The 7914-nt window shown below is 43.3% G+C and overlaps 3 non-coding genes across 3 annotated transcripts; all 3 read right to left on the bottom strand.

The window, feature by feature from the left end:
• Positions 1-4747: 4747 nt before the first annotated feature.
• On the bottom strand, positions 4748-4936 carry LOC141047507 (U2 spliceosomal RNA). Its single transcript, XR_012219827.1, has one exon. It is a non-coding gene; the product is annotated as a U2 spliceosomal RNA (small nuclear RNA).
• A 617-nt stretch (positions 4937-5553) lies between these two features.
• On the bottom strand, positions 5554-5743 carry LOC141047500 (U2 spliceosomal RNA). The gene has a single exon (XR_012219824.1). It is a non-coding gene; the product is annotated as a U2 spliceosomal RNA (small nuclear RNA).
• A 1534-nt stretch (positions 5744-7277) lies between these two features.
• LOC141047496 (U2 spliceosomal RNA) lies at positions 7278-7462 on the bottom strand. The gene has a single exon (XR_012219820.1). It is a non-coding gene; the product is annotated as a U2 spliceosomal RNA (small nuclear RNA).
• Positions 7463-7914: the final 452 nt, after the last annotated feature.

Here is a 7914-nt window from a genome sequence, read left to right as displayed (position 1 = left end):
TAGTTTGACGCCACCCGTGGTGTTCTGCAACATAGATGTTAGGCCGACGCTGCATGCAGATCCTCTGGGACTGATGGTGTTGTGCAGCAAAGATGGTGAAGCTCCCCACAGGTGGAGCTGGAGTCCCAGGGAAGTGTAGATGTAGTGATGGGGGAAAGGCACAGGCGGTGTAGGTGCTGGTACCCAGATGTAGCGGTGCTGGAATAACTGTAGGACACCAGAGCGTGCAGTTCCAAAGCTTTACTCACAGTCTGCAGGTTACACAGATGCCTGCCTCCGTGCTGTGTCCTCCGGGTCAGGACCTCTGCCAACCTCCGGGACCAGAATGGAAAGCTCCCTTCCAACACTCCGCCAACATGTACCTTTCTGAATGTCTCCTTTCTAGCGCTTGTGGGGGAAGCACTCACAGGACCGTGGTTCACTGAAATGCCTCCTGTCTAACAGATGTTCCTCAGACTTTACTTGTATGGCAGACAGCTGTAGCCTTTTCCTTCTGCCTCACACACGTCGATGCTGGGGCCTCCGAGCCTTAGTTGGGTGCAGAGCATTTATAGCTGCTACTTCCCCTGGTTTCTGCTGCAGGAACGTCAGTGTCCCTACAAACTCGGAGACCGGAATCCGGACCATGCGCTCCAGCTAGGAGTGAGCCTTAACTCTGCTCATCCTCCAGCTCCCCTTCTCACGTCCACACACTTCCCCTTCCCTGCACAGAGTGCCCTAACTTACCTCCTCCCGACCACAGAGAGCAGCTTCTCAGCAGTCAGGTTCAGAGGTCTCCCTGCTGGCCTGGAGTGGGAAATGTGTTCTGTGTTGGTTTCACTGCTAGAGAGATCCTTCGTTGCTCCCAAGCTTGACAACACACTCCCTAGGAGGAAGGCAATGCCACAGTGGCGACCATACTCTTGGGGATGCCACAAGTGCACTGAGGCCCAGCCACTGCTGGATGATGCTGCTGGTACATTGACCCAGACCACTACATTCCCCTCGCACTCTACACAGCCAGAATCTGACCCAGAGGAAACTCAGGTTCCCCTTCCCGCATACTATACCACCTTACACGGTGACAAAGAGGAAGGTGCAGATGAAAGTGCAGGTTCCTTGAGCAGGTGGGGGGGTATACTCATGGGCGATGGCACTGGCACAGGGCACCGCATAGTACGCAAAAGTGTCTCTGCCGGTGGGAGGGCCTAAACAGCCAAGTGCAGTGATATGGAAGATGGGGACGACAAGAAGTTCAGAGTAGTGCAGGGATTCCCTAGCAAGGAGACTTATGTAATTGTTTTCAATGTTGGGACAGCAATTTTTGGGGAGCACTGTACTCTGGTGAATGATATATGGGGCCCACCATACACTGGAGCATTTCAAAGGTGGACATCAGACACTGGAGCAGCATTTACAGGGCCCATTATACACTAGAGCAGTAGAAATTGGGCCCATTATATATGGAGCATTATTTGGGCCCATAAGACAGTGGAGCTTCATCCATTGGGACCAACATATACTATAGCATTATGTGGAGCTCATCATATACGGTTTGAAACATTATATAGGAATAATGATTCCGTATGGAGAAATATATGGGCCTCATTACTCTATATAGCCCACTAAGCGCTGGCCATAATACTGTATGGAGTTATATACTGTTCGTTTTTGGAGGTATTGGAGAATTTAAAATGGATATCAGTCATGAGATGTAAGAAGTGAAGTATTTTTCATTGTACTATACTGCTATTTCTCTACCGTATCGGAGCATCATGAGTTGTGGCATGTGTTAAAGGGGCGCTCTTTAGCCCTGGGCCCACGAAAACCTGGAGCCAGCCCCCCCCCACAACTGTAGCCAAATAACCCCCATTTTTCAGTGCGTAACTAGTATTATGAAGTTAATTAAAGTTGACAAGCTTCAGTAACAAGAATTTATGATTTTGGCATTCAAATGGGCACTGTTGGTGTGCTTCCTGTCCTCCTCTCACTGCCGACTTTAATTCTCCATTGACTTACATTGGGTTTCGTGTTTCGGGACGACCCCGACTTTTCACTGTAGTCGGCCGATTTTGCTCGACCCGACTTTTGGAAAAGTCGGGTTTCATGAAACGAAACTCGACCCTAAAAAAACAAAAGTCGCTCAACACTAGTCCCCAGATAGGGGACATATCAGAAATTAAAATGATAAGAATGAGTGTGGTTCCCCCCCACCCCCCCAACTGTCTGCTGAGGCACCCTCCGCAGACTGAAGCTGGCTGCTGCCGTGCAGCTGTTATATTCTCTGCGCTGCACATTGTGACACGTGATCCAATTGTTCCATTGGCCTCTTGTGACACATCAAAGTGTTCCATGAATAGAATACATTCTATGACAGTGTTCCTTGAATGGAACACATTCTATCTACTGCAGGCAGGCAGCCCACATAGCTGCTACAAGCCACTAGAATACTCTCAGACAGGTGAACGTAGGCCCAACAATCAATTAACACACCAGATAAATTGTTTCTTTTTTATTGAATTCATATAAATATACACAAATACATAAATATATATATATACAGTTGTGGCCAAAAGTATTGACACCCCTGCAATTCTGTCAGATAATGCTCAGTTTCTTCCTGAAAATGATTGCAAACACAAATTCTTTGGTATTATTATCTTCATTTAATTTGTTTTAAATGAAAAAACACAAAAGAGAATGAAGCAAAAAGCAAAACATTGATCAGTTCACACAAAACTCCAAAAATGGGCCAGGCAAAAGTATTGGCACCCTCAGCCTACTACTTGGTTGCACAACCTTTAGCCAAAATAACTGCGACCAACCGCTTCCGGTAACCATCAATGAGTTTCTTACAATGCTCTGCTGGAATTTTAGACCATTCTCCTTTGGCAAACTGCTCTAGGTCCCTGATATCTGAAGGGTTACTTCTCCAAACTGCCATTTTTAGATCTCTCCACAGGTGTTCTATGGGATTCAGGTCTGGACTCATTGCTGGCCACCTTAGAAGTCTCCAGTGCTTTCTCTCAAACCATTTTCTAGTGCTTTTTGAAGTGTGTTTTGGGTCATTGTCCTGCTGGAAGACCCATGACCTCTGAAGGAGACCCAGCTTTCTCACACTGGGCTCTACATTATGCTGCAAAATTTGTTGGTAGTCTTCAGACTTCATAATGCCATGCACACGGTCAAGCAGTCCAGTGCCAGACGCAGCAAAGCAACCCCAAAACATCAGGGAACCTCCACCATGTTTTACTGTAGGGACCGTGTTTTTTTCTTTGAATGCCTCTTTTTTCTCCTGTAAACTCTATGTTGATGCCTTTGCCCAAAAAGCTCTACATTTGTCTCATCTGACCAGAGAACATTCTTCCAAAACGTTTTAGTCCTTTTCAGGTAAGTTTTGGCAAACTCCAGCCTGGCTTTTTTATGTCTCGGGGTAAGAAGTGGGGTCTTCCTGGGTCTCCTATCATACAGTCCCTTCTCATTCAGACGCCGACGGATAGTACAGGTTGACACTGTTGCACCCTCGGACTGCAGGGCAGCTTGAACTTGTTTGGATGTTAGTCGAGGTTCTTTATCCAACATCCGCACAATCTTGCGTTGAAATCTCTTGTCAATTTTTCTTTTCCGTCCACTTCTAGGGAGGTTAGCCACAGTGCCATGGGCTTTAAAATTCTTGATGACACTGCGCACGGTAGACACAGGAACATTCAAGTCTTTGGAGATGAACTTGCAGCCTTGAGACTGCTCATGCTTCCTCACAATTTGGTTTCTCCAGTCCTCAGACAGTTCTTTGGTCTTTTTTCTTTTCTCCATGCTCAATGTGGTACACACAAGGACACAGGACAGAGGTTGAGTCAACTTTAATCCATGTCAACTGGCTGCAAGTGTGATTTACTTATTGCCAACACCTGTTAGGTGCCACAGGTAAGTTACAGGTGCTGTTAATTACACAAATTAGAGAAGCATCACATGATTTTTTGAAAAGTGCCAATACTTTTGTCCACCCTCTTTTTTATGTTTGGTGTGGAATTATATCCAATTTGGCTTTAGGACAATTATTTTTGTGTTTTTTCATTTAAGACCAATAAAATGAAGGTAATAATACCAAAGAATTTGTTTTTGCAATAATTTTCAGGAAGAAACTGAGTATTATCTGACAGAATTGCAGGAGTGTCAATACTTTTGGCCACAACTGTATATATATATATATATATATATATATATATATATATATATATATATATAAATACATTTAAAATTTAAAAAAAGTAAATTTCAAAATTTAAAAGTTGGCAGGCCACGAGAGGGTGACAATGTTTCAAAATAGCTATCATTGAGTCAGGAATGTGTTAGAAATTGAATAACTTAATTACACATGGGATACTTGAATTAAGGCGGGAAGTAATGAGGGCAAGGGGCTGCAGTCCTTGTAGCAGGTGGGTGTGCAGAAATGTATCTATCCAAAGCAAAACACATTACTGCAGCTTATCACACCTGTACCTACTAAGCAGAACAGTCCAAGATAGATCATTATTTAAATTACAGATTGAATACAATACGATGCCTTCCATATAGAGGTGAATAATACTTGATGTAGCAGAGTTGGCCAAGTTAAATCAAGCTAAAGGAATTTGAAATGTGCAATGTGGACAAAGAAAAAACTAGTGCAGAGCAACCAAAGTGGGAAAAAAGCATTCAAATATTGCTTTGAAAAGACAACTTGCTTTCGTTTCAATTCAATTCAGTCTGCTTTTGGAAACCGGATTAGAGAGAGCGCACCATCCCCGAAGAAACTGCAATGACAGGGCGATACATGAGGTGAATAGAGCAAGCTCTTTTTCCTTCTCCCTGTTCTAAAAATCCATATAATATATGGTCCCCAGATAGGGGACGTATCAGATATTAAGCTGATAAGAACGAGCGTGGTTCCCCCCCACAACCCCCCTCCCCCAACTGTCTGCTGAGGCTCCCTCAGCAAAACTGAAGCTGGCTGCTGCCGCGCAGCTGTTAAATACTCTGGGCTGCCCATTGTGACACGTGATTCAAATGTTCCATTTGCCCATTGTGACACGTGATCCAATTGTTCCATTGGCCTCTTGTGACGCCTCAAAGTGTTCCATGAATAGAATACATTCTATCACAGTGTTCCATGAATGGAACACATTCTATCTACTACAGGCAGGCAGTGCAAATAGCTGCTGCAAGCCACTAGAATGCTCTCAGACAGTTGAACGTAGGCCGAACACTGAATTAACACGCCAGATAATTTTTTTCTTTTTTATTAAATTCATATAAATATGCACAAATACATATATATATATATATATATATATATATATATATATAATTCAAAATTTAAAAGTAAATTTCAAAATTTAAAAGTTGGCAGGCCACAAAAGGGTGGCAATGTTTCAAAATAGCCATCATTGAGTCAGGAATGTCTTTGAAATTGAATAACTTAACTACACATGGGATACTTGAATTAAGGCGGGAAGTAGTGAGGGCAAGGGGCTGTAGGCCTTGTAGCAGGTGGGTGTACAATTCAATTCAGTCTGTTTTTGGAAACCGGTTTAGAGAGACCGCACCATCCCCAAAGGTACTGCAATGACGGGCGATTCATGGAGTGAATAGAGCAAGCTCTTTTTCCTTCTTCCTATTTTAAAAATCCATTTAATATATGGTCCCCAGATAGGGGACGTCTCAGATATTAAACTGATAAGAACGAGCGTGGTTCCCCCCCACAACCCCCCTCCCCCCCAACTGTCTGCTGAGGCTCCCTCAGCAGACCAAAGCTGGCTGCTGCCACGCAGCTGTTAAATACTCTGGGCTGCCCATTGTGACATGTGATCCAATTGTTCTATTGGCCCATTGTGACGCGTCAAAGTGTTCCATGAATAGAATACATTCTATCACAGTGTTCCATGAATGGAACACATTCTATCTACTACAGGCAGGCAGCGCAAATAGCTGCTACAAGCCACTAGAATGCTCTCAGACAGGTGAACGTAGGCCGAACACTGAATTAACACGCCAGATAAATTGTTTCTTTTTTATTGAATTCTTATAAATATACACAAATATATATATATATATATATATATATATATATATATATATACATTCAAAATTTAAAAGAAATTTCAAAATTTAAAAGTTGGCATGCTACAAGAGGGTGACATTGTTTCAAAATAGCCATCATTGAGTCAGAAATGTGTTAGAAATTGAATAACTTAACTACACATGGGATACTTGAATTAAGGTGGGAAATAATGAAGGCAAGGGGCTGCAGGCCTTTCTGCAGGTGGGTATGCAGAAATGTATCTATTCAAAGCAAAACACATTACTGCAGCTTATCACACCTATTCCTATCCAGCAGCAAAGGCCGAGATAGATCATTATTTAAATTACAGATTGAATACAATACAATGCCTTCCATACAGAGGTGAATACTTGATGTAGCAGAGTTGGTCAAGTTAAATTAAGCCAAAGGAATTGAAATGTGCACCGTGGACCAAGAAAAAACTAATGCAGAGCAACCAAAGTTGAGAAAAGTGTCATGGTTAGGACATGGTAAATGTCCTGTTCTCACAGGGGTAACTTTTGCCGGCCTCTCTTTGGATCTGGGAGGGGTATTTATACTCTCTCCAGACTAAGATTCCCTGTCAGCTATACTGTTATTCTGGCTTTGTGTCTGACTCCCCTGGTGTGCGTATATACTGCATTGCTTGTTTTATTCCCGTGTATTACCCGGTCTGTCCGCTCACTCAGTTCTCTGTCTCACATTTTGGTATTATTGTCTTCTCCGGTTCTGACCTCCTGGCTTGGCTATTGTTACTCCGTTACAGTTTGTCCCTATTGTACCATCCATTGCCCGCTCTGGTTTTCTGATCTATTGCTAAGTTCTGACTATTCGCTCTGTCTAACCCTTTGGTACTGTCCTGCTTTCTCGTGCTTTGACCCAGCTTGATCTGGTTTATGTCCCTGTCTACGCCCCTTGGTAACTTGTCCTGTAGTTACCTTTCTTGGAGTTTCCCTGCAGCTCCTAGCTCTGTGGAGCTTAGGTCAGCTCCCAGCAGTCATGTGCTTCAGGTCCTGATAGTCTGAAGCACGCATCGTCAGCACTGCTGCCTCGCTCCACAGGTATCTTTGAGCACTGTTTTTGTACTCAGGACAAGCGCACTGGCTCAGTGAGCTAGTGCAGTGTGGTGTTCCTGACAAAAAGCATTCAAATATTGCTTTGAAAAGACAACTTGCTTTGGTTTCAATTCAATTCAGTCTGTTTTTGGAAACCGGTTTAGAGAGAGCGCACCATCCCCAAAGATACTGCAATGACGGGGCAATATATGGAGTGAATAGAGCAAGCTTTCCATCTCCCTGTTCTAAAAATCCATTTAATATATGGTCCCCAGATAGGGGACGTATCAGATATTAAACTGATAAGAACGAGCGTGGTCCCCCCACCACCCCCCACCACCCCAACTGTCTGCTGAGGCTCCCTCATCAAACTGAAGCTGGATGCTGCTGCGCAGCTGTTAAATTCTCTGGGCTGCCCATTGTGACACGTGATCCAATTGTTCCATTGGCCCATTGTGACACGTGATACAATTGTTCCATTGGCCCATTGTGACACGTGTTCCAATTGATCCATTGGCCCATTGTGACACGTCAAAGTGTTCCATGAATAGAATACATTCTATCACAGTGATCCATGGATGGAACACATTCTATCTACTGCAGGCAGGCAGCATGCATAGCTGCTACAAGCTACTAGAATACTCTCAGACAGGTGAATGTAGGCCGAACATTCAATTAACACGCCAGATAAATTGTTTATGTTTTATTGAATTCATATAAATATACACAAATACATATATATATATATATATATATATATATAAAATTTAATAGTAAATTTCAAAATTTAAAAGTTGGTAG

This window comes from Dendrobates tinctorius, unplaced genomic scaffold (assembly GCF_039654945.1).
Source record: "Dendrobates tinctorius isolate UK_male_01 unplaced genomic scaffold, ASM3965494v1 ptg000127l, whole genome shotgun sequence".
Lineage (NCBI taxonomy): Eukaryota > Metazoa > Chordata > Amphibia > Anura > Dendrobatidae > Dendrobates > Dendrobates tinctorius.
Note: the sequence above shows the minus strand (reverse complement) of the source record. Positions and strands in the feature narration are given on the sequence as shown.